At 42.0% G+C, this 25197-nt stretch overlaps 1 protein-coding gene across 1 annotated transcript in view; it reads right to left on the bottom strand.

Moving 5' to 3' along the window:
* Positions 1-282: 282 nt before the first annotated feature.
* The window catches only part of FBXL2 (F-box and leucine rich repeat protein 2), a 520918-nt gene continuing 496003 nt past the window's right edge, over positions 283-25197 (bottom strand). Inside the window, exon 16 of the mRNA XM_075418795.1 lies at positions 283-292. The gene's annotated coding sequence lies outside the window, so the exon portion shown is untranslated. The remainder of the gene's footprint in view (positions 293-25197) is intronic.

A 25197-nucleotide genomic window follows, 5' to 3' on the forward strand; every position in this document is an offset into this window, starting at 1 on the left:
ACGCACCCTCCCTACCAACAACTGGTCCCCCTGGACCAGCCACTTTTTTTAGCATAGGCCCACAGTGACGCTTCACTGCACACATCATACAGGATAATCTGGTTGGGTTCGCTTACCTCAGATACCCACCTCCGTCAAAGCCCATGGTAAAACTACCACACGTCTTCCCTAGCGTCACCTTGTGAGCGATATCAAAGCGCAAGGATGCCAATCCACTCCTTTAACCCACTTTCCTCTTCCTTTCCCTTGAGTAGGTATACATGCATGCAGTTAATAATGTTTTCTTCGTCATCTTTCTGTTCCTTCTCTTCATGTTTTTCTACCAGGACTTCGTCTTTTTTTTATTTTTTCCTTCAAGGCAGAAAAAAATGATACTATAGGAGTTGGTTTAATTTCACTTTCAGAAAAGTGAACCATACTGCAAAGAATATATGCAGTTGGGCTTGTGTGGCTGTAACTCCTCCCCCACACCCCCCCAGCCTTTTCTCCAGGGAACTGAAACACTTTTACCATGTGTTGGATGACGAAACACATTAGTATATTCCTTATATAGAAACACCATATACCACTGTGTTTTAAGCATAATTGGGAAGCAACATTGTAATATGAGCTCTAGAAAGCTGGACTCAGACGAGTGAACATTAATTGTTCCCAAGGCAAGGACTGAGATGAGATTTGGCTTCTACGTTATGTTCTAGTAGAGATGTAGCAGGCAGCTTGTATTTGCTTTGGGAAGTTTGGCATGTTTCATTTGATTGCAACTGACTCGATAGAAATACACATGTATCCTGCACAAACATCAAGGAAATCTGTATTTAATGAAAGCAAGGCTGCATGTGCACGGACGCAGAAAAGAAAGGATGAAAAATGAGGCAGGACTGCAACCGTACTTACAATCAGGCGGCAGGCGAACCCTGAGACAGATCATCTGCTCAGCAGAAGCCATCTTTCTTCACCCCCTAAATTCCCCTGTCTAGATCCCCTAACCTAATGGCATAAAAGAAATGTTTTCTGTCTTATAGGGCAGTGCAAGCACGTGCCACTTGACAAGCAGATGCAGCGTGGTCCCATGCATGCTCCATGTAACAACCACATTCTTCTGCAGCTCAGAGGTAGAAGACCTGGAGGTAGACTTTCAGGGGTTTTTTTCTCTGTTTTCACCTTTGGATCAGCCTTTGAAAGAACAAAGAGCTTCATTCCCAGTACCTCTAATTGCAGTGAAAAGCTAAGAACATCAGGTCCTTGGTCCCAACCCTGCAAATGACTCTTACAGAGCAGCACACCTTCTCTGCAGAGCGCCTTTCTTAAAACCAGGGTAACAGCTTTACCAGAACTGGGAGCTGGACTCTGAGTGGGTGAGCAGATCAAAGAAATTACTTGCGCCAGGAACCTGGCATTTATAAAGCTTGACCTGCCCTAGTACATAGTCCTGTGTGAAATGATGAGGCTTGTGAGGGCTGTTAAACCTGTCTTCAAGGAACAGCACTAGTATCAGTACTTCCAGCTCTGCAATAACCAGAGGTGAAAGACTTAGTAGTTTAATAGCTTGCTTAAGAGTCAGCCTGGGCTCCTGTGCCTCACTCACGTGGCCTCGAGCTACAGTCCTGCAAGGACAAAAACCCTTCTTTCTTCAGTTTTCTTTTCCTACCCATCACAGAGTCTTCTCGAGAGGCTTCAAAAAATACAGCAGCAGGAGCAACAAGCGAAACAATTTTTGGAGTTGCCTTTCTAGAAATGCCTCTCCCTGCTGCCCGCGCTCATGCTTTGAGAGCAAAACTGCTCTGGAACCACTGATGCATTTGTGTATTTTGTGAGGAGTCTGAGAGATCTGGGCATAACATCCAGGGCACAGCTATGCACTAAGCGGCACCGTTTTCACTTCTCTCTAGCTCTCTGTGGTGCAGCAGCTTCTTTCTTCTTCATTGCGTTCAGTGAAAGGAGAAAATCCTTAGCTATTTCTCTTGACATCTGGGTTTTAAAGATATTTTCTTAAACATCTATTGCTACATATGCTTCATTTTTCTGTTTTCTTCCCTCTCTCCCAATTATTTTAAAAAGAATTGCCATGGCCACATTCACATAATATTTCTTGTATTTTGGGATTCCAGACATTAAAATATAAGTCAGCATGAGCTTCACACAATGAAATCATTAGCTTGAAAGAGCCAGTACTGTTTGCTAGATGACAGAACGCATAGTATACAGGAAAGAAAATATTTTTCTGGAATACAGGAAATTACCACAATGACATTTAATAAAAAGTTAAGAAAAAGAATAAATAAAATGTACTTGTTGGAGCACTCTGAGTACAGTGATGGGCCAGCGAAATATTTTTGATTCTCTGATCAAGAACACTGTAATGTGATCAGAGTGTAAAGGTATCCCAGTTTAGGGCATATTTGACCAGGAAAGCATTTAGTTTGGAGATACTGTTTCTAAATGACTGGTTGGTGTTAAAATTGCTTCAAGCTTCTCATTATCTTATAGCTCAAGTGAAATTACTTCTTCAGAGGAAAATACTGTTTTCTTTTACATCTGTACCATGGTGTAATTTAAGAACAGGCAAAACTGAGCTCCAAATAAAAACTTAACACAATTACTCCTTGTTTTGCTAAATACATTCTCATGAGTTGAGTACTTCCTGCAATGAACACTCATATTTCTTGCTCTCTCAATGGGACTAGAGCGCTTAGGGATAGTTCAGCTTTTTTACAACATGGTTGGATTGAAACCATGTCTTGTCTCTTTTCCCTATTGCACTTTCAGGTCCTGATCCACAGCAGTATTCAAACCAAACTTTAAGTATCTGAGTAATTTAATTTTCTCCAATGGCAGCACTTTGTAAACTGGGTTTTTCATGCTATCTACAACCATACATTGCTATTCCACATCAAAATAGATGACTAATATCATATAATGAAAAAGGAAAATGTTTTATTTTTATGCAACTAAAATACATAAATATGAAATAATAAAAATAGTCCTGACTTTTCTCTGGATGTGAATATACACACAACAGCTATGGCATATGAGAGTATCTCTATCTGTGTTGTTGCAGTAAAGAACTATAGAAGTAATGCTTGACTTTCTTGTCAAAGGTAAGAGACAATTGTCATTACCTCATCCTCCTTTATTTTGCCCACTGCTATAGTTCTGCTTCAGAAGCAGCAAGGGAGGCTGACATACCTGTTGCTCAGCACTGACAGATGTCTCTGCTATTATTACAAGCTTAATCATAATTCAGTTGCTCGCAGTATATTACTGTGCCTTATGCTGGATCTAATGAAGCTGCAGATACATTGAAAGCAACCAGGAAAAAATATCAGCTCTGTTTTGCAGATTGCTTGGTGTCAGTAAATATCCAGATTTTTTGGATATGCCTGAGCAAACTTAACTCATGTGTTTATAAATGCCAGAAGCAGAGGACATTCTGAGCACAAAGTACTGCAAGCCGGAAAAAAAAAAGGCACCTAGTGACTTGGCTGTATGGCCAGTTTTCTGAAGCTGCTCGTTATTAGCCCTGTGCTCCTTGTGACCTTTCCCGGCCCTCTCCTGAGCAGAGATGAGACTACAACAGGAGGTCGGGTGCTTCCTCATCACTCTCAGCCTCCACTCGCTCGCTTGTTTTCGGCTGCAGAGTGAGTCAATTTGGGAGGGATGTTTCTTTGTGTTAGAAAGCAATCATTAAGGAAAAATTAGGTAGGTTACACAGTTGTGTAGGGTATAATGATCTAGATGAATATAGTAAGGTCTCTTGGCAGCTGAGATGGTGAAGTTGCTTGTAAGGTTTGCCTGCTCCAGATTTAAAGCTGCAGTCCCAAAGTCTCTGGTACGGGGGAGCACAGGATGCCCCACAGGGAGATAATGAGGTTTTGATAAACATGCCAAGCGGATGCAGCCCTCTTTAAAATACATTATTCTGACATATGGTCACATGACATATGCCACAACCCCACTATTTTGGGCACAACTGTGCAGGATAGAAAATTGTGCTTTATAGTCACGCACAGAGGTACACAAACACTATAGGTGGTCTCTGGCTGGCTGGGATCGCTGCCCTCCTTCCTGACCAGTAACGCCTCTTACTGCCTGGTACAGCCAGCCCTGCCGGCTGCTGCTCTGCAGCATCTGCAATGTGAAGCCCTTTGTGGCAGGGACTCTCTTTTTCTTGTTCTTCTGCATCTTCTTCTTTTTCTTTTCCATACCTGATGCGAATGGATCGACAGCCATAGTGCAACCACACACAGGTTTGACTTGCTGAAATGCTGAGTTATGGATTAACTATTTCAAGTCAAGAGGGGAAGACACTGCAGATCCCCTGGGAAAGAGTGTGACTAGGATGAAGCCGCTGGATTTGTAAACTGCACAGGGTCCACAGGCTTGAGGTTATATCCTCCTGACACCAGGCATTCATGCAGAGAGCTTGAGAGCAACATGGTGAAAGCAGTGAATGACATAATCAAATAACTCTTAAGATTATCTAAAGCATTTCATTATTTTTAGAAGAAAAAGAAGAGACTTGTGCATTAATAGCCAACGTGGGTACAACTTGCTACAGTCCTGCTCTTCCCTTTTCTTCCTGCATTCATCTACTTCCATCGTTCTTAGTCTTATATTTAAATGAGTCCACGACCACCTCTTCTTCTTAAAATGGGAATAAGGTTGCAATTGCCAGAGAACTCAGTAGGCAATTAGAAAGGACTTTGGAGCAAGAAGCAAGACTGGGATTACATTACTCCAAATGCTTTCCACTCAGAAATGGTCAACTTCCCATACTCCCTCTTGTACCAATCCAGGCAATTCACGGGAAAGGATAAATGTTAAATTCATCTTGATCTTGTAGAGCTTAACTGTGTGTCTTGGTACTACTCCTCCCTAAAAGTCTACATGATAGCTTTATACTGACTGTTAAAAGGAAAAGTCACTTAAGGCAAACTAGATAGGGAGCAGCAGAACAAAATGTGCATATATGGCTTAGCTGCATTTGTTACCATGATCATCTCTTGTTGCTATGGAGAAACAGGTTTTATATACATGCCAGCACAATCGGGAAATTCAGTGCTAAGCTACCTACTACTGCAGAGATTTCCAAGAGGAGTGGCAGAAGTTTCTCTCCTAAATGGAGAATTTTGGGTGACAGAGGACATGTATTTCCATTTGTCAATTTAAGGTTTGCTCAGTCATTTGAAATTGCAAGATCTTCAGCACACCTAACATAATTAACTATGCCTGGAGTAATTATGATGAAGTCAACACAACACAGAATTCTCAAGTTTATGACATAATGTAGCTATTGTGGTGCTGATTTTTTTAATTTGATAAAATGTTCCAGCAGATACCACATATTAGAGCTCTTCTTTTCTCTCTCCTGGCATTGTCTAACAAAACAAAAAAAAGGGCAAAAGGCAGCATGGCAGACTGCCAGGAAAAACAGATAAAAGTCTACCTAAGAAAAGTTAATAATGCACTGCCACAGTGGATACGGAGTATTCAGAAGCCACTGATAGCATCCTCTATCTCATGAAATTTTATGTGGTATTTCTTAAGATGGGCTTTTCAGCTTTAAGGTTCATATTTTCAAACTTCCTTCACACATTTAGAACAGAATAGGTCACTTCTGAAAAAAAATAAATCTTCTTCAAAGTGATACCACGATGCAGAATTTAAAAAAAAAAAAAAAAAAAAAGACCTTGGTGCTACCAGTCCCCCAAGAGTTATGGTAGCTGGCAACCCTGCAACAACATCTGTTGAAGATGAAGAACCTGGCAAGTAACCATCGTCTGCAAACAAAATGTGGAGGTAATGCAGAACCAATGATCAAGTATTCCCTGGATTTCAGGAGGCTGGCAAGAAGTGGACTCAGGCGCACAGGAGCTTGTGGAGAAAAGAGACTGACACAAGCACGCAAGGCTGATTTGTAGGCAGTGTTAATTTTAAAAATATTAGCAAAAACATAGGAAAGCACGTGCTACCTAGTTCTCACTGCTTGACCCGAAAAATGCAGATTTATTCTTATCCACATTTTCCTTTATAAATTCACCTCTGATTTAGGATCAGATAGGAAAATACATTTAACAAAAGGCACAAGGAATGTCATTCAGCATTTCAGCAAAGAGCATGGTGGTCTAATCTCCTGCCAAAGCGCTGCTCCCACAAAACCAACAGACTCATGAACTTCCGTCTTCCAACACTTGCATCTTGTGATCCTGTCTGCTATCAGCCTGAACCATACCATAGCTTGGTAAATTAACACTTATGCTGGCTGAATGAACATACCTAGAGCTGTCCACAATGCAGAAGAGATCCTACCAAGAGTGTAACGCTGTTGCGTTAAGCACAAGGAGTTCAGTTACCTGCATCCCACCCACTGAGGTTTCACCGAGCCCTTTGGAGGGAGGGTGAAGAGGCTGCTGTTGTAGCAGCGTGGATGAAATATCCACAGCAGTTACTTGCTTAGTAAAAGTAAAATTCACTTTTTTTTTTTTTTTCCCTGTATGTTTGCCAGTGACTTAATCTCACTCCTCTGCTCGTTTTCTCCACAGCAAATGCTCCTCCCGGGAAAGAACTGATATCACTAGAAGTAAGCAGGCAGCAAGTGATAACAAAGGGCCCTGTGCTCACGCTTGTTTTCCAGGAAAGATGGCAATCACCATTTTGGTTAATACCAAGGCTGAACCAAGACATCCAAAGATAAAAGCTCAATTTAGAACAAAGACAGAAATAAAACCGGACCCGGAAGCACAATGTATGCTACTGATAGCGATCAGATTAAAGAGGTATGTTTTCCTTTTCAATTTATCCAACTGACTACTGACTTAAATATACCTGTTATTTTCTGACATTTGTGTGAGCTGTCATCTCAGGCATGTAATTCAGTAGAACTACTAGTTCAATATTCAGAGCTGCTTTACTATAGTGCGCATCTGAATGCATACTTGAATTCTTAATAGGTAAACATTTAATAACAAAAATCTCCACTATAAGAAATAGAATGACAGTAAACAGAAAACAAGAATCAAACCCCAGAGCAGTCCTCATAAACCCCCTCAAAGTCTGTAATAACCACACAGCTCGATCTAGTTCCTGCTGGACCAGACTATTCCTAGTAGTCCACTCCCTCTGCAACTTTGGCTCCCAATCTCTGGTTACTGCAGCAGCAACTCCTGCGTTCCCAGCACTGCACTGGAGCATCCCTCCAGCTCCCTGCACCACAGCCCAGAGGTCAGCAGTCCTCTGAGCCCCAGGGAGCTTCTTCCCACCCTCAGCCCCACAGCACTATCAGATGATGTGACTGCCTGAGGGGAAGGGAAGAGGGCATTGCAGCTGCTCTCCACTGAAGGTACATCCATAGCACATGAGACAATCCCACAGTGGGAAGTAAAGCACTAATGCAGGGCATACAGAAAATGTTGCCTAGCTCAGACAGAAGTTATGGGCTTGATGCAGGAAGTAGTGGGTGAAATCCTATGTCTTGTGTTATGAAGGAGCTCATACAAGATAAGTAGTTCCTTCCGGCCTATTGTGTGAATCTATAATTGGGCACTTTGGTGGTGGTACAGCACACTCCTGTAGCAAAGATATCTTCTTGAAAGAAGATCTCAAGATCTTCTTTTGAGAGAAGATCTCTTCTCAGAGAGTCTTGCACAAGGAAGTCCAGTGCAAGAACAAAGGCAGCCTAGGATTACCGAAGGATACATTTTCCTAGGTAAAGCAAAGACTCTAAATCAAGATTAGCAACATGCTTCATGGTTCCCATCAAAATTCCCCCTTCCCATCCCCTACTCCCACCAAGTTTATCCAAGAAATAATTAGAGGAAGTAATACATATTTAATTAAATCAGTATCTCTGTGGGAACTGAATGACTCAGGAGACCATTTCCGGCGATGGGAAATGAAGACTTTCCCTGCTTTGATTTATCCCAGATGAGCATCATAAGGCCCATTCATGAGAGAGTTTGTGAGTGATCTCACATGCTGATATCCAACTATTTGAACGTGCAGTTCATGTCACCTGTCACGCTTCCTCTAACTCCTTGTCTCCCAGGTCACCTTGACCTTCTGCCTTATCACTGTATGACTGACAGATCCTATCACATAATGAGCACATATCTGATCACATGGTTGTTGGTACAAGCAGAGCCTGCTCACGTAAAGGGTACAAACTGTGTGACAAAGACATTTTAGCTATATGACAGATAGTACTTGTTTATGCGATGAGGAAAAAATAGAGGATCCCAGGAAAGAGAGGCATTTGTACACACAGGCTGCAAGAATTGCTGCCAGCCCACCAAAAAGTTCTTCACCCTGCAGCCGACTTAACAGATGTCCAGCCGTTCCTTCTCAGGACTGGACACGCTGATATATGGACAGCGACTGGGCCATAGCATGGAAGATTTTTTGGAAATCCAACTTTGCTGCTTCAAATGAGCCCCCTGGGTTGCAAAGCACATACAAAACAGCTCCACCAAGCCACGGTGAACACAACACGCTCAGTTAGTTTTACAGTTCACTTCTCTGACACGAAGCTCTGTTGCATACTTGGGGTGAGAAAAGTGGCTGTATCACAGCCAAGGCTCTCACCTTCAGGCCTGATTAGCATCTTGACAACACGTAAACCAGTTTCACTACCACTCCCTGAGCAAGTCAAAAGTGTTGCCATATCTCTTCGGTTGGCCTTGGCACTCTTCTAGGCACCAGGTTCACAGAATGCTGAAAAAGGTGTTGCTGAAAGAAGAGGGTAGCAGCGCTGTAAGGACGAAGAGGTGCCAGCTGCAGCTCCCCACCCTCAGGGAAAGAAGTGCAAGAGTAAAGCTCTAGAAAGAAGGATGTTTTACCCACCCCATTCCCAGCTGCATTTTCAGACATGACTGGGTTAAACTCCCATGGAAGCCATGTCCTGAAACCAGGCAACGTAAAGGAGGAATTACAATTGTTGGGAGCACGAACGGAAGGGGAAATTAAGACATTGCTTGCACGTTAGAGCGTATATCTTTCTCAGACACAAAATTAGTATCATAAATTTCACTATGAATAATATTTACATACACCACATAAGCTTGACTAATGCTTCTGCAGAAAATCAAAACAGCATTTTCGTGCCTGTGGAGATTTCGCACCCTCTGATCTCGCCCACAGTCAAACTGCTTGACCCTTCCTATGCAGAAGAAATCACAGCTTTCCAAGACCTTCAAGACTACACTGAGATCAGGAACAGCCTGGAGCTTACTGAAACAAGATCTTTACACAAGATGTGCTTAAAAAATGCTAGCTGCCACCTCTGACAAAAATGCAGGAATATTTATGTAATTTTGTGTCACATCTCTTGACTTGGGCACTTACACTCCTGTCCTCGCTGGAAGTTCAGCATCTTGCCACTGAAGCACACTACATTATCCAGCAATCACAAAACAGAGGGAGAGAGAAAAACAATGGTATTGCTCCCAAGGCTGGGTCAGGCAACCAGTTAAAAAAAATGACCACTACATTACCAAGAGTGCAGACAGGGCAAAAGCTGTGTCTAAAGTTGTTACAGAGAGAGCACCTTGGCCCAGTAGAAAGCACTCAGGAATAGCTCAGAAACCTCCATTGTCATTCAGGTGCATTTCAGAGTATGAATTAATTAGCAAGCGGCTTTCAGAAAAGAACTGAATCCTTTATTGGCAGTTCTCAATGTGAAAACCCTGTCACCATGGCTGAGAAAGTGACTCAGAAATGAAAATGAGAAAGAGACAGAGAACTGGCACCATATCCAACTCCCCCTCCAACAAGAACCCATCAAGCCAGTCAGCAAGCAAATTCTGCTTTTAAATGTTATTGGTCACATACCATTATGTAACTAATATCATGTCATATTACCATAAACTGCACCCTGTTGTACACCTAAAGTGACAGAGCATCTCTTAATGTAATGCGGAGTGGAACAAATACAGGAAGAAAAGGTACTGACTTATGGTTTGCATGCCTGTTACTAATTTATGAAGTGATTATCCAAACTGATTCATATTTTTATTTTTAATGCGATTATATTTCCTGCTATGTTCACCCTCCTCCACATTCTCCCCTACAGCTCAGATGCCTTTTTTTAAATTCACCAAACAGATGCAAAAGCTGATATTTCTCTTCCCACACTTCTCTTGCAAAATCCCTGCAACCTTGTGCTTAATGAGGAGGAGTTTTAATAGAAGGATAGAGAGGTTAAATTGGCTAACAGAGAAAAAAAGAATTGGATAAGAAAAAGATCAGGTTTCCATGGAAACAGAGCCACATCCTATAATACTCTTCACTTTATGCATTTCTTTATTTATTTCAGCTATATCCGTTTCTAAGCAATAGGTTAAAAAAATGTCCAGGAATTCAGAGTTAAGAAAACTCTGTTTTTAAATAGGGGTCCAGACCTTCAGCTGCTATAAATCAGCACAGCTTTGCTGAAGTCAGCATGGCTAATGGCACCATTGTGATTTACACCACTTAAGGATTTGGCCCAAGTGCCCCACAGAGAAATTAAACTTAAGAATATGAACCATCAGACCAGAGATTAGTTAGATGACCTGCACAATGAGGAAGCTACCAGAAACCGCTGCATTGGGATTATATGGGGGTTGTGCATAACTGCCCTGCCTTGAGGTGGCTCTTCAGAAAGGATAGCTTTTATGTAGCCCCTCTGCTTGTGTAAGGAGGGTAAGGGAGGGGACAGACCTCAGTATGCAAGGAGAAGGGCAGCAGGCAGGTCTGGCTAGCCATACAAAACATAACACAGGGTTAAATTGGCTCACACTTTCGTTTTCCATTTTAGCCCTAAAATGTCTTTGAAAGAGAAGGAGAAAATATTGTTATGATTTTAAAGATACGTTGATGGAACTGACTTTCAGTTATCCATTAATCAGTCAGCTGCATGCATATTTCTCCCCAAGCATTTAACAGTGATATGGTATTTCACAAGGAGCAATGTATTTCAGTTTTACCTGGCAGTCAGTGCAGCACTGGATTGGGCAGACGCACTTGGAGTCTTTGGAAACTGCAGCACCAGGCCAATGAGTTCGGTAGGGTTTTAAATTTTCTTCTGCAGAACTAAAATAAAAACAAAATCTAGCTTTGCTAGAATCAAACTGGCTAAAATCTGACACCAGAACTGTTTCCCACCACCCACGTTTGAGGTGGTGAAATGGATCTCGCACCCCATGTGGAGTTATTGCAGCTGAACTTTATTTTCCCAACGAGCTCAAACTTAAGCCCAGATCTGCTGAGAAAGTTGACTTCTAGAGCCTTTGAAATCTAGCTCTGGTTCTAAATCATCCGACTCTGGCCTGTCTCCTGGTTTGTGTGGACTATTTGACTGCCTAAAGGTAGGAGAGAGTGACATAGTCTAAGGCGTCCTGGCCTTTAAGATGCACAATGAGCAGGAATCTTTCTCCTCGCATTCAGACTTGTTTGTCTTTCTGTGCATAGGGAGCATAGCAAGATCAGGAGGCTTATTTCATGTTTTTTCACCCCAATTCATCTGGCAGAACTTGGAGAGCTAGTTTGATCTGAAAAAAGAATATAAAAGACTTTTGACTTATCTCCTCACAAGGGAGGAAAACCGATTTCTTACAACTCCATAAAACAGAAACACACATCCAGGGAAGGATATACGTCCTTATGCTGTCACTTCAGGGCTCTGCTTTCTCAAGCACCACAACACACCCTACTGTAATGATGGCTGCCTGTCAAGGACATTAATGTCACTGCAGAGAAGACCCCAGGAAAGTATCTGGTGTAAAACCCCAATCGTGAAACAGCAGGCATGGCTCACCCTGTCAGTCAGCCTGGCTGTCTGGCAGGGTTTGCTGAGCCCAGCCAGGGTGGGAGCCCAGCAGAGCTCCCCAGCCTGCTCCTGCGCTCCCGACAGCAGCAGGGACTGCTGTTTCCCACTCCTCCAGCGGGACCCAGCCATGCTCCCATTGCTGCCCAGTGCCCATCATTTAAACAAGCCCCTCTGCAGATCTCAAACATCATTTTAGCGTTTCTCTCTGACAAGAAGGTGAAGCATCTCTTACATGCAGCATTGAAGGTGGTGTCCACTGGGGAGGCCACAGCAGCCAGGCAGAAGGAGGCGCAACGGGGAGACACTTGGTTGTAGAAATCAAAGGATTTGTAGGAACATTGCAAACCACCACCTCGGCCACACACAGGCAGGACTCAACCTATTTTCTGGCCACTTCCTCCCTGCGATCAAAGGCGACAAAGAATTCCCTTTGGCAGAAGAGGCGTGTGAAGAGTTTCCTATCGACTCGCTGCCTCAGCTACAGTCTTCTGTTCTGCATTTCATCACTTCAGGGGGGAGAGAGGGAGACCAGGAGAGCGAGAAAATCCTGAGGAAACACTGCCTATACTGTTCTCTCATTAAAACTTTGGATTTTCATCGTAAAACTACATTCTCTTTTTTTAAAAAACTAACAACATTTAACAACAGGAGTGAAAAATCTTACAAATGAATAATAATATTTTAAAAAATAAATAAAATGTTTCATCCTAAGTCACACAATATTATTCCAGTTGCACAGAACATCTTTATTTTGATCAAGCTCTTACCAGATTTCTACTCTAGCTCAACTCTAGCCAGTAATTCTTTCCCACTTTACTAAAAATTTCAGCCAGCTCTAGTCTGTAACAGACTACCAGCAATGTCTCACAATAGGCCATGAGAACTCGCTGGATTATTCCAAGTTTTTTTTCAAAGTCAAGGAACCATGGAAAGAAATGCATTATTGGTGTCACTTGAGTGTTTTTTTCCCTTGATTTTATTTTTCAGATCTCTCTGTCCATAGGTTCCCGTTAATTATAATAATCGTTTCTGACCAGTAACTTAGTAAATGTGATTATGTACTTAAGAGCAATACCCTCCTAAATTCTGACAAATATATTTTGCATTATGACACTTTTCAGATGCATTATCAAGCCAGGATTCCTCCAGCAATTAACAAACTAGAAGCAAAAATAATTTTTCAAATGTTAGGAAAGTAACTATATGCTTTTCTTTAATGAAAGTACGTTAGACTTGCTGTAAGCCTCTTTGAAGAAACTACTGCTTCTAAAATTTCTAATGTCATAATTCTTCTCTTCAGAATCTGTTGAAATTATACTGCACATCATTCTCCTCCTTATTATCAATTTTCAGTTGGTTCAGACTTGCAGTTTGCCTGTCTCTGGACACTCGAGTCCATTCCTCATACACGTGCAGTCACTGATTTGGTGGGGAATAGACACAGCGGAATTCCAGATGCCCAGACAGCTTTGGGTGATGGCAATACAGACATTTATCAACTTCCCAAACTCCTCTTGGCATCAGTTATCCAGCCATGACTTCACGGATCCAGAACACGAGGAGGCATTCAGATAGCAGGGTTTACCTCCAAATTGCTTCTCAACAGTTTGCACAGAGAACACAACAAAACAAGTTGGATTTCCATGGCACGAGCTTGGTGGGCTGTTTCACACATTTTGGAGTAGAATCATTGGTATGAAAACATTTGCCAAAATCAGTGTTTGCACAATGTTTGCCAAGTTTGAAAAATGTCAGGTGACAGCTGTATTCTCTTTGCCTAAATGTTAGGGTTACTTGTTTTCAAGTGCTTCCAGTACAGCGTTTCCCAGAGAATACACTACTTTTTACAGTCTATTATATTACATTAACAGTGTCCTAATTAAGTCTGTATTTCACCTTTCTGAGGTATCGAGCAACTCATGGTATTGCTGATTGCAGGAAGAGCTCAAGCATATCTGTGTCGGTTATGACTGATTTTCAGATAGCATCTGAGTTACTAAACACATGCAAAATAATACATGGATCTTCTTCCTTCTGAGATAATTCGAGTTCTGTTTCCACATGGTGATCTTTGGTCAGCACGTTGTGTAGGAACTCTGGTGCAGCATTGACAAATTTCCTCTGTAATGTCCTTATATTTCTCTTTTTCTTTGTTCAGAGATCTATTTAAGCTTGGATTTGTTGACCTGCTGGAAAAAAAGGTGTTCTTTTGTATGGGCCTTGCTGCTATGCTCATGAAAATACAGTTTGCCTTGGATCTACTTTGCATCTCAGCTGTTTTTATTGATATCTCCTGGTAAACTTTAAAAGCTATATCAGTTCTGCATGATTTTCTTCATCTTAACACAGTGCTGACAACCAGGTATAGTCCATAAGCTCCGAAAATGCTCTGTTACTACCGTTTATTCTTTGGAGCATGCTCATCCTAACCAGATGGCAAGAGGACATTTTCAGCAGCACTTGTAGTCTGTACCATGCCTCTATTGCCTTGTGTGGTTTTCATATGGACTCATTGAAACATGCTGGTGCCCAAAGGCCAGATCCTATTTAGTACATTACTTTTCTCATGTCCATCTTCAGACAACAATTAAGGTGATTATAAAAAAAAAAAAAATTGCAATGTGTTGTGTAGAAGTTAATTCCCTGAGATCTACATCACCTATTCCCGCTACCACAACAGCCACCTGGTCGTAATGTTTCAATGTGGACAGGAGGGTCAGTTTCAGAAGCATCACTCTAGTCTGCTAGAAATCACCATGCACTTGCTTCCTTATCTTTGTTGCTCTCAGTAGGTCATCAATATCTCCTGCCAGGACTTCCTAGCGAGCAGTCAGACAGGTGGCTTACATCTACTCAACTCTTACCAGGTCTATCCAACTGTTCTCAAGAAGTTCCAATGAAAGTTCAAAACCTGGTTGGTATTTCTGAATCCTAGGGAGCTAAAGATCTGCTGGAGTTAGAAACTATTCATTTTGCCATGTCTATTTTGTCATACAATGCTTCACTGCTCAACAGCTAAATAGCATGTACTGACAAACCCAGTTCAAGAATAAATCCATTTGTAGCACTTAAGAGTGTCTTTATCTGTCCTTTCACCAGCTACCAGTCTTTTTTTACAAAGAACACTTTAGTTCGAACAGAATGTCTCCCATTTTTATGATGCATGTGGACATTTGGGAAGATTTCTAGTAAAGATATGGTTTACTTATGGTACAGAATTTCAACGTATCAATTAGAAAAAGGACTCTCAGAACAGAATTTTGTCCCATCCCCTTGCTTAAATGTCCAAAATAGTCCCATCATAATGCGGACTATACCAATGTCAGAAATACAAAATTCTGACAGGTTCCACCACCAGCATTTTCCAGGTAGCCATGCTTTTAGGTGACAGAGATACACTCCAATGACATTCATGATCTGTGAAAATCAGTCATTACAGAAAACTCAATTGAAATGCACTTGGCATGTATCATCACAAGCACTGTAGATATATTTAAGTGGTTCTCTTCCAAGTGGACAAGTTCCAAAACTAGAAGGCGACAATGGCTCTGAGCTGGTTTCAGAAGGACATTCTGCAAATTCATGCTCTGCAGTGGCAGTGCATTGGCACACGGATCTTCTGAAGTTGTGTAAATTGTTCACGTATTCCTTGCTAATTTGGAAGAATGTCCACTGGCTCCCTCTTCTTCTCTGCTTTTCTCCATAGATGTGACATTTATTCTCCAAACCTTCAATAAAAACACTGTCTGTATTGTAAGCTGCACAACAATTCAGCAGCTCAAGTAAATAAAAACAGTAGTAGCATATGTACAAATGAAATGGCATCCAATTTCTTTTCACCAACCATCTTGGAAAAGCAACTCAAGTAGAAAGGTTATTGCACACAAAAAGACTGACTTATACAGATAAATCTGTTTTACTCAGAATTAGCAATAGTTATCAAGCTGGCTAAGCAATACCAGGTAAACACAGTTGGTCAAGTGTCTGGAGCTGTCACTTTTCCCACCATGTGCAGTGGGACCAAGCCAGAGAACAGAGATGGAAAAGCATTACACTCTTCTTACACAGAATTGTGTGCTTACTCTTCTTTATTCCTCCTATGCAGGTGCTTGAAAAGTCCTACAGAGGGGCAAGCTCTCACGTTCTAGACCTGCGAGGAGACATTGTTTTATTTAAAGGGTATAAAGTCCTTCTCAAGAAAAGGCATCTTTTGAAATTGTTTCCTGACTACTTCTTAGTGTCTTCCTGGATGGAAATGCAGCTCCCACCTTTCTAGGCTCTGTTTTGGTATTGGAATAGAAACATGAAATAAAGACTCTTTAATTTAGAATACAAAAACCCTCTTCAATGATTAATTCAGTGTAACAGATGCAACTTAAAGTGCAATCACGTTCACCTTTCCTGAGAGCCCTCATATGGATGGATGAGCTTTGCACTGGCATAGCCAGTTCAGACTTTGCTTGGCTGGAGTCGTTGGAAAACATTGTGAAATAACCAGGGCACACCAAAACTTGATCATAATAACCTGATGCCTACAGGTGTAATACCAGCAGGGTAAGCTCAGCAACCCATCCACCATCATCTCAGCCTTCAGTGGCTGCATCTCTGCAAATGCAGAATCAGTGTCAGAAGTAACTAGCTCCACTGCCATCAACAGCAAATTTCCAAATTATGTTCCTGGGAGCGCACACTTTGAGTGAGTTACAAGTAATTTATAACCAATGCATCTCTATCTCCCTGCAGACAAGGAAAAAACACCTTTAAGGTAGTAAGAAACACTCACTGCCTTCCTCCTCCTGATAGGTGAAAATGAATATAACACAGAAAAATGTGGCTGCCCTTGCGATATCCTTCAGTAGAAAGGGTACACAGTGCTGACAGTGAGTGTGGCAGCACAGAGCTTCAGCTGGGATGCAGAGTCCTTGTTAGAATACCTAATCCTGGTATTCTCTGCCACTCATGGTGGCTACGCGTGTGGTGACTACACATTTTCTTCCAATTCCTACCTGGGTGCTTTCTACCTATCAAGCATATTTTAACACAGTGCAATTTTTCCATAACTTTTTCCTTCAAATGAATATCTGATTAGCTCTTGCTCTCCTGAGCTGTTGTTTCTGGTTAGGGTCCAACTGCATCACCAAGTGTTGTCAACCAGGCATGCCCTTCCCATGCAGTGGGGGTTTCTTCCTCAGTCGTTCTCCCGTCTAACCTACAGGACACCTACCAGTAGCTAGTCTGCACTTCACCCTCCTCCAGTTTTGAATCTCTGGTTCAGTGGTATTTGTTGAAGTCATTCATCTGCCATCAAGGAACATCCCCATTGCAGAGAATCAAGTCTTTTTAAAGAAAATATCTTCCTGCTTTTCTCTTGGTAACTCTAGAACAACCAGGTCCAAAGTTTTATTGCGCTTTTTATCCTCTTTTGTGAGTGGGTTGTGATTTTCCCCTACTAACCCATTCATTAAGTCCTTTTCAAACCAGTGTCTCTCTCTAGGCTCGGCACTGGCCATGAGCCGGGTCCAGGACTGGCACAGCAGATTATGAAACATGTGAGTCACTGTCCTGCCAGACAGCATGGCAAAAACCCTGTTAACACATCTTGTTAATACACATGGAAAACTCTCCCAGGTTTTCCTTTCCTGTCCTAATATGCCACTCTGTCTTTTATTCCTCCCTGCTGCCTCTTCCTGCTCTAGGGAAGTATCTCTTTTATATATACATGTATCTTAAATCTTATATCTCTTATATTCTGACTGTTCTTCTAAATATTTAAGATCCGTGACCTTTAGTTCAACGATTTTGATAAAAGGGTTAGGTATCGCCATTCAAACCAACTGCTCATTTTGGTAGCCCTACATCCTCAGGGGAAGGGATAGCTCAGAATCTGTCCAGCCTTCACAGATCTCAGGCTCTTCTCATGACCACTATCTTTTTATTTCAGTGAAAGCACTTTTACCACCTTGGAACTACCGCAGCTGGGGAACTGCATAAACTCGTCTGATCTGCCTTCAAACTCACTGTGAAGTGTTAGCACCCACAACTTGCTCCGGCACAGAGCTGCACAGACGTGCTGCTGCGCACTGCATGAGGAATCACCCAACACCTTTTATTTGTTTTGAGCCTGGCTCTCTCTAGCCTCACTCCATGCACCCTAGCTCTCCCACTGGCACAAAAAATACACAATCAATTCTTATCTGCCTTATCCGTGCCTTTCAAGATTTTGTCATCTCTTTCCCAGACTGGAGAGTCCTAGCTTATTTAGTCATTACATATCTTTAACCTCCCCCATTGCCTCTGAAACCTTTCTAGTTCCACTACATTCTTCCTGAGAAAGAGAGATGAGAAATGCATATGGTATCAAAGACAGGAATGAGCCAAGGTTATTTTCTGCTTTGTTCTCTAATTCTTTCTTGGCAATTCCTAATATTTTATTTATTTTTCCACTAAAAAAAATGAGCATTTCCACCAAAAAATGGCTCGTATTTTGAAAGTTCTGTCAAAACTCCAAGATCTTGCTCCCAAGGAGTAACATTAATTGTAACATACAGCCTGATGTTAGATTTTTTCCCTATATACACATCTTTCCACAACCTGCCTTGTAGAAGCTACAGCAGAAATAACACAGCAGTCAATGCACTTTTAGCACTTCGTTTCTCTGCTGTGCACTTACAGGGTCCTGAAAGAAGCCAGGAGTCAGGGCTGCTACTCTCTGGCTCCATCTGCAGAGTAAAATAAATGGACTAAACCCAACTATGAATTTACAATAAGACAGGTTGAGGCCACACACACAAGGGGGAGACACAACCGGGCAATTCACATCCCACCTCCTCTCACAGGCAGGACAGGAATGGGCAGATTCTACCCACACACCATCACTACCAGAGATCTCACCAATTCCTGTGTGGGAAATACGATGCAAACACTTCAAAGAAAACATTTTGCCTCAAGAAAAGCTTACAGTCTTAGGAGACAAAGGAAAAAGAAGAAAGCATGAGAGTGAAGTCACCTTCCAAGGACACGCAGCAAGCCAGAGCCAAACCAAGAGAGGCAGCTCCACCTCTAAGCCATGTAAGAGTCATTTTTGCTGCCTACCTTGACCAGAACCCAGTAAAATATTGGGGGAATTTGGCTAACCACTTATTCTTCCAAAAATCATAACTCAAGCACGTAAGTTATGAGGTATTTCTATACAGAGATCATTTTTCTGTTATTGCCACCCAAATCTCCTGTCAAAGGCACCCAGAGCCGAGCTCTGCTCTTGTGCTCTGCTAGACAGAAGATTGCCCAATACTCGTCAAAACCACCAGCTGGAAATTTTGCCAGTAGGAGTGAGGCTAGCAAATTTGGTAAAGAAATACACTTAAAAAATATTTGAGATACTAATTTCTTTCCATGCTCTTTCCTTTTTTTTCTTTTTCACTCCCTACTCTTTTCTCACCCCCCCTATCCTTCCCCACCTCAGTATACTTAGCAAAGCACCTGTGCCAAGCAACTTCTAGCAGAGCTGTGGCAAAAATTTGCAACGTGCGGGAGCCAAGAAAACATCTCCGTTCCAAGCTGCGTGCCTGTGTAGGCAGACTCAAGGTGTCATATCGAGCTGTTGAATAAAGTATGAGTGCACAATAGTGAATCAAAAGCTTTCAAATGAATTGTTTTGTTTTCGTTTGCTGCCTGGTAGGTGCACCTGTGCTCCTTCTCAGCTCCAGATGATATACATCTTTGTTTTCCTATTTAATATTCAGTACATGAGACACACATAAGTAAAAAAATAAATAAAAATGGGAAAAGCAGGAAGACAAAATAGATTTTTTTTTTTTTAAATCACTTCAGAATTAAATCTCAAGGGTAAGGTCATGCACACAGGAGCCTGGAAAGGCTGGGCAACCAGCAGTGAGGCTTGCATAATAAACAAAACTACTGGTTAGGAGAGGGGGGCTCCAAAGATTGGGGGAAAGAGGCTGCGTCTCACACACTGCCAGTGGGACCATGGCTGTCCACAGCATGAGCAGGTGAAAAGGTGATTCTTTGAGTCTAATGGGAAAAGGGGTCTGTCTGGTGTCTTTTGTGACTATAATGCATTTCTCCCAAGGTGAATTCGAAATGTATTGTAGCTTCCGTTGTCCTGATGCAGGTGAATGTGCATATGGACCGTGAAAGTAGTCATCTATCCCACAGACATCTTGTTAAAACAAGTTGCCATCATACAATGTGAAAGCAACAAAAACTGGAGAGGAAGACCAAAGGGTTTCTGCAAACACAGGCTCCCTCATAACCAGTGAATCCTTTTTTCCTCTTTTCTTTTACCAGTATGCAGTGTCAGGAATCAACCTGAACTGTCCTTTTGGCAGCAGCTCCTGCTAGATGTAAGCAGTGAATTTGCCCTGCCCTCCAAGATAAAAGTTTAAAAAACTGAAATGGCAGCTGCTCGTACGAGCACAAGCTGTTAGAGCAAAGCAAACTGGGGCCGCTGTGTTTTGTTTTCCCTTTAGGATATCACTACAGTATTTTGCAGTGATGGCTCCATACCCTGAGGCCCTTGAACGTAGGAGGGAGGGATCCTAACTTTTTTCTATTGACTTCAGCGAAGTCCTTCTCTGAATAAAGTCTAGGAGTTTAGCTGGCTTCCTGAAGAGGTTAGTAAACTATTTTCAGTATTGTAAGTATTTAGCTGAAAGGTCCTTTAAAAGCCTTATATTAGAGCAAGGTTTTTAGGCTTCAATTCTGTCTAACTGCCATACCGAAAGTCCAAGTCTAACAGGGCAAGTGCAGGTAACAGTGGCATATGTGAGAAATCTGTCCAGGGACTAAGGAAAAAGTTGACTACAGTTACAGGTCTTGGTTTCAGTACACACTAAGATTCAAGTCAATTAGCCCTGACACATCCTAGACCTATATATCACACCAAATTGCTACTGCCAATGTGGTTTTTTCTCTGTGACCCTGAAGGAGTACCCACCCTCATCTCCCCCAGTATCTTCTGCCTTTCCGTGTGTTCACATTTCAAGCAAAGGACTGGGTGAAAGTCAGGAAACTAGCTAAACTAACTGCAGAGGGCAAAGAAAATGTGCCTGAGCCATACTCTGCATTAAAAGCAGGTAATGCTTTGGATGGCATACAGGCACAAAGATTTAGAAGGGAAGGAGTTATTAGTGTTCATTTCAGAATGAACCGCACCTGAAGAAGTGCCCTACAGTAATGTGCTGTGTTGAAACATGAAATTGCTAATTATAAAGCAGCTCTATGGGCTAATAGAGTAGAAGTCACCAGCATCCTTATTGCATTCTGACGATAGTAGGTTGGTACCGTGCACTTAGAGATAATTGACCTTTTTGTTCTTGTCCACTTAATGAAGGGCGTCTTTGTCAGGGAAGGGCATTGAGCCTTTGGGAAGCTGCCTTCCACAGATACATCATGCTCTCCCCACAAAAAGCTGGCATTAGAGCTAGCAGTGGCCCAAAAAAAGATTACAGTACAGTAACAAAATATGGGGTCAGAGATGAGAGAGTGCATAGCAAGGATTTTCTCACTAACAAAATGAAAGCTTCAGTATTTCACTTCAGAGAGCAGGGGCCAACAGAAGTACATCCTCTCTTTATCACTTCAGTAGGTAGCGACAGTATGAAGGTCACTGAGGTGTAAGGATGGGAAGCTGGAGGCCTCAAAGTGTGCCTCTGTGTACTTAAAATTGTAGGCTTTTAAGGGAGTATCAGCAGGTAGCAGCTGTTTTAAATTATGTATAGAAAAAAGGCAGAACTGAGAAGCAACTATTTAAAGAGAGACATAAGATGAACCCAAAACAGGAAACGCCCTTCCACCTTGGAGCAATATGTGAAGATGCATTTCAAGTGCCCTCAAGTCTGTTTGTGCCATTACATGATAGTTTTTACGGGAATCTGGAAATCATTGCTTTGGCTCTGTGGTGACAGAGCACGTGGTACTGTCCAGCTAAAATTGCCTCCCCACTTTCTTGTTTCTTGCTGTCCCTGGCAATATCGTTCAGCTGTTCCCATACTTGCCCTGCGATGCCTGTATTTTGGACTCACACAATATTAACAGGAACACACACAATACTCGATAACAAAAAAATCTTCAAATCCTGTTGAGAGGCCTTCATTAAAATTCTATTAATATCTGTTTGTCTCACACTGTGAATAAATTGTTAACACTTCCACGTTCTTCTGAACAAAGCCAAAAATATAGCAATATCTTTCTGAATATCCTTCTGAAAAATGTTTGACATGTACAAGAACAGCCAAGTTCTTGATGGAGCACGCTACATTTTCACTAAGGGGGTCTACTATTGAGTATTCTGGAAGCTTAAGATGTTCATCAAAACAGTAAGTGCTGTGAAAATGAATGCAACATTTCACAGTTTAGTTGGGGATCTGCCTACATGAGATGCAGATACTGAGAAAAGGAGGACAGATGGAAAAATCAAAATAGTTCTTTAGGGCCCTGACTTTCACCAACTCCTGAGTATCTCCGTAACCCTTGGAGGGAGATCATGAAGTTCCAGATAGGTTGAAAAAGAATCCCAACTTCGTAAACTTTTGTGTATTGAAAAGCTGTCTTCTCTCTCCATTGCCCCTCCTAGGCAGCACAGTTACTGCCCCTGGGTTAAGGTAGAGTTTATACTCCGGGGAACTCAAGTGGAATTTTCTAGCAGCACTGCCATGTACCTTTACTGTTTAGCATAAGAATGAGAACATTCACAAATGAAGTATATAGTAGTTTCTTTGAACAGGCTAATCTAAACCAGAGAAACAGGAGTCATCTGTTTCACATCAGGTGTGAAGTTCTTCACGGAAGTCTACACGTAACTTAAGAGAGTCTTGCTGCCATTTTAGCAGTTCAAGAAACAATGCATCTTCCCAATGAAAAAGCCTGTGCAAAAAATTTCCTTATTCCAGATAAGTGTTTCTCTGCTAGGCAAAAATAAGAATTATCTGGCCTTAGCTAAGCAACACAGGGCTTCCCCTTATCCTTTCCAACTTCTTGATATCTCCATTGCTTCTTAATTTGTTCTGTTATCCACTTATGAGAAGCACTTTTCCAGATTTTTCCCCTTATCACTGTTTTCTCCCCTCTCTTCTGCTCCACAAAAGTTGCTAGTTTAGCACGTGGCATTGTTGGCTTAGCCTGTGGTAGAAGTACAGGCAGTTCCTGTGCAAACCATGCTTCACTCTGCTCCAGGCACCTGGTGCAGCAGTCTAGCACACAAGAGATTAGCACTGGAAACTACATAGCTAAATCCAGGAAATTTATTGCTATGGATCAACACGAACCCTTCAAGGATACTTACTCTTGACCTTTACACTAACCTGAGGAATATGCTCAGTGAAGTTCTTTCAAGATATCGAGCTTTATGATTTAGATCACCAGTAGGACTTTGCTACCAAGCCAGGGAAAATCTTACCTAACTGCTTGCCTTATTTCTATTGACCTGAAAGAGCTTCAAATACAGGATTTGTCAGGAGTTCGTTAATAGATCGACACAATGGAAGGAAAGCAAAAGACCTCACCAGGCATGGTTTGACTCAGCACTGACTCAGGTGAGACCTAAATTTGTATGAATATCAGAAAGATGTAAAATCTCAAAAGAAATCAAAAGGCCTGTATCATAAGATCTATTTATTTCCAGATGCTCTGCCTTTCATTCACATAGACGATCCTATGCCATGTTTGGCACCAGCAGGACCATTTGGCTGCTAAAATACACCTTCCACTAGGTCTCTTGGTTTATTGCCAGGCACTGCTTTGCACACGCAGTCAGGTTACAGAAGTCTGCAGAGGACTTATCACGCCGGCCATCAACACAGTGTTTGGTCATTCACACAGATAATCAAAACAAATATAGAAATGTCAGCAAGGTCAGCCTCCCAGCCTGCAAGCATATACCAGGACCATAGAAGTTAATAAACCTAGTGTCTGTGAACTAAAGAGAGAGGAGCTGTGGGTTTTCTTCACCTCTTTTCAGCCCACAAAATATTCCAAATCTCATTAGCACTTTTAGAGACGGTAGAATTTCTCACTGTAAAACTAGACACTGGACCTACTTCCTCAGGTCTGGCGGGATTCACTGTAAACACTTCCAGTCCATCCAGACACAGTAATTTGGCCTTGGAGAAATTTTCCTCATCAATGAATATGCTGCTGCTTTTCTGCAGTGTTTCCAGGTATATACTGAAGGAGTACCCCATTCCCAGGGTGTTTCCCACAAAGGTTACCTTGCAGAGGAGAAGCAAGGGTGGAATCACGGCTTAGATCCTCCAATGTGTTGCATCCACAACAAAGTGAAAGCAAAGCAAAATACAACAGAGATGGGAAACTAAACACATACGTGACACATTCAGCATCATAAACGCTAGAAAAAACCCTGAGCTGAGATTTTTCTGACCCTGACAAGGGTGTGGCAAGCTGCAAAGTAGAAGGAGGGGAGGTATTTTGTCAGGAATTTAGTCATCGTGGTACTGCTCCCCAGTGAAGCAGCCCAAACACTTGCTCACACAACTGAAATGTGCCCCAAAAATGCTTTGAACTGTGTGAATCCATGCATGCGTCTTGCGTAGCATGGGCTGGACACCTTGCACACTGGCCCTGACTGAGAGTTGTAGAAACAAAAGGCACATAATAACAGAAAAAAGTAAAAGTGTCACTGCGCAGAGAGAGAGAAAAGCATTAACACTATTGCTAGGTACATCTTTGAACAATGGAACAAATCGAACAACTCTGTCTCGTTAAACCTGAGCACAGAGAGAGATCCTGTGAGTCCAAGCACTTTCAGTTGTGTCTGAGGGCACACCACACCATACAGAACTGAGACAAAGAGCCAGCCATTAGAAGAAACCTACTCATTAAGTTTTCTTGCTCATATAATGATGTAACCCCAGAGCCTTGTAAGACAAGCATTTCAGCACGTCATAGTCTCACACATCTCCAGCAGGTGCAGCACATTCCCTCTCGTCATCCTTGCAAATGCTAAATGGGGAACACAAGCAGTATTTTATACTCTCCAGTTTGTTTATTCTTAATGTTTAGTATTCCTCTCATAAAGCTTGGAAATAGCATTTCTTCCTCAACAGATTTTGTCTTTTTCCACTTGGCCAATAATATTTCTGCTGCCACATGGTGGGAGCCAAGACAGCTTTGTTTTGTTTGCTTCTTTGTTTGCAGCTACTAAATGTTTTGTTTGCTTCTTTCTTGCAGTTACCAAATGAACTGAGAACCATTAACATCTCTACTGCAGGACACTGAGAAGATGTGACCTGAGGTTGCACTGCCTCTTCTCAGGGTAACATGAGAGTTTTCTCCTTTATCCTAACATTTTCTTTCCTTGATCAGACAAACTAAGGAGGTGGATTCATCTCATCTAACCTTGGTGCCCATACATAGAA

The sequence above is a fragment of the Opisthocomus hoazin genome, chromosome 4 (assembly GCF_030867145.1).
Source record: "Opisthocomus hoazin isolate bOpiHoa1 chromosome 4, bOpiHoa1.hap1, whole genome shotgun sequence".
Classification (NCBI taxonomy): Eukaryota; Metazoa; Chordata; class Aves; order Opisthocomiformes; family Opisthocomidae; genus Opisthocomus; species Opisthocomus hoazin.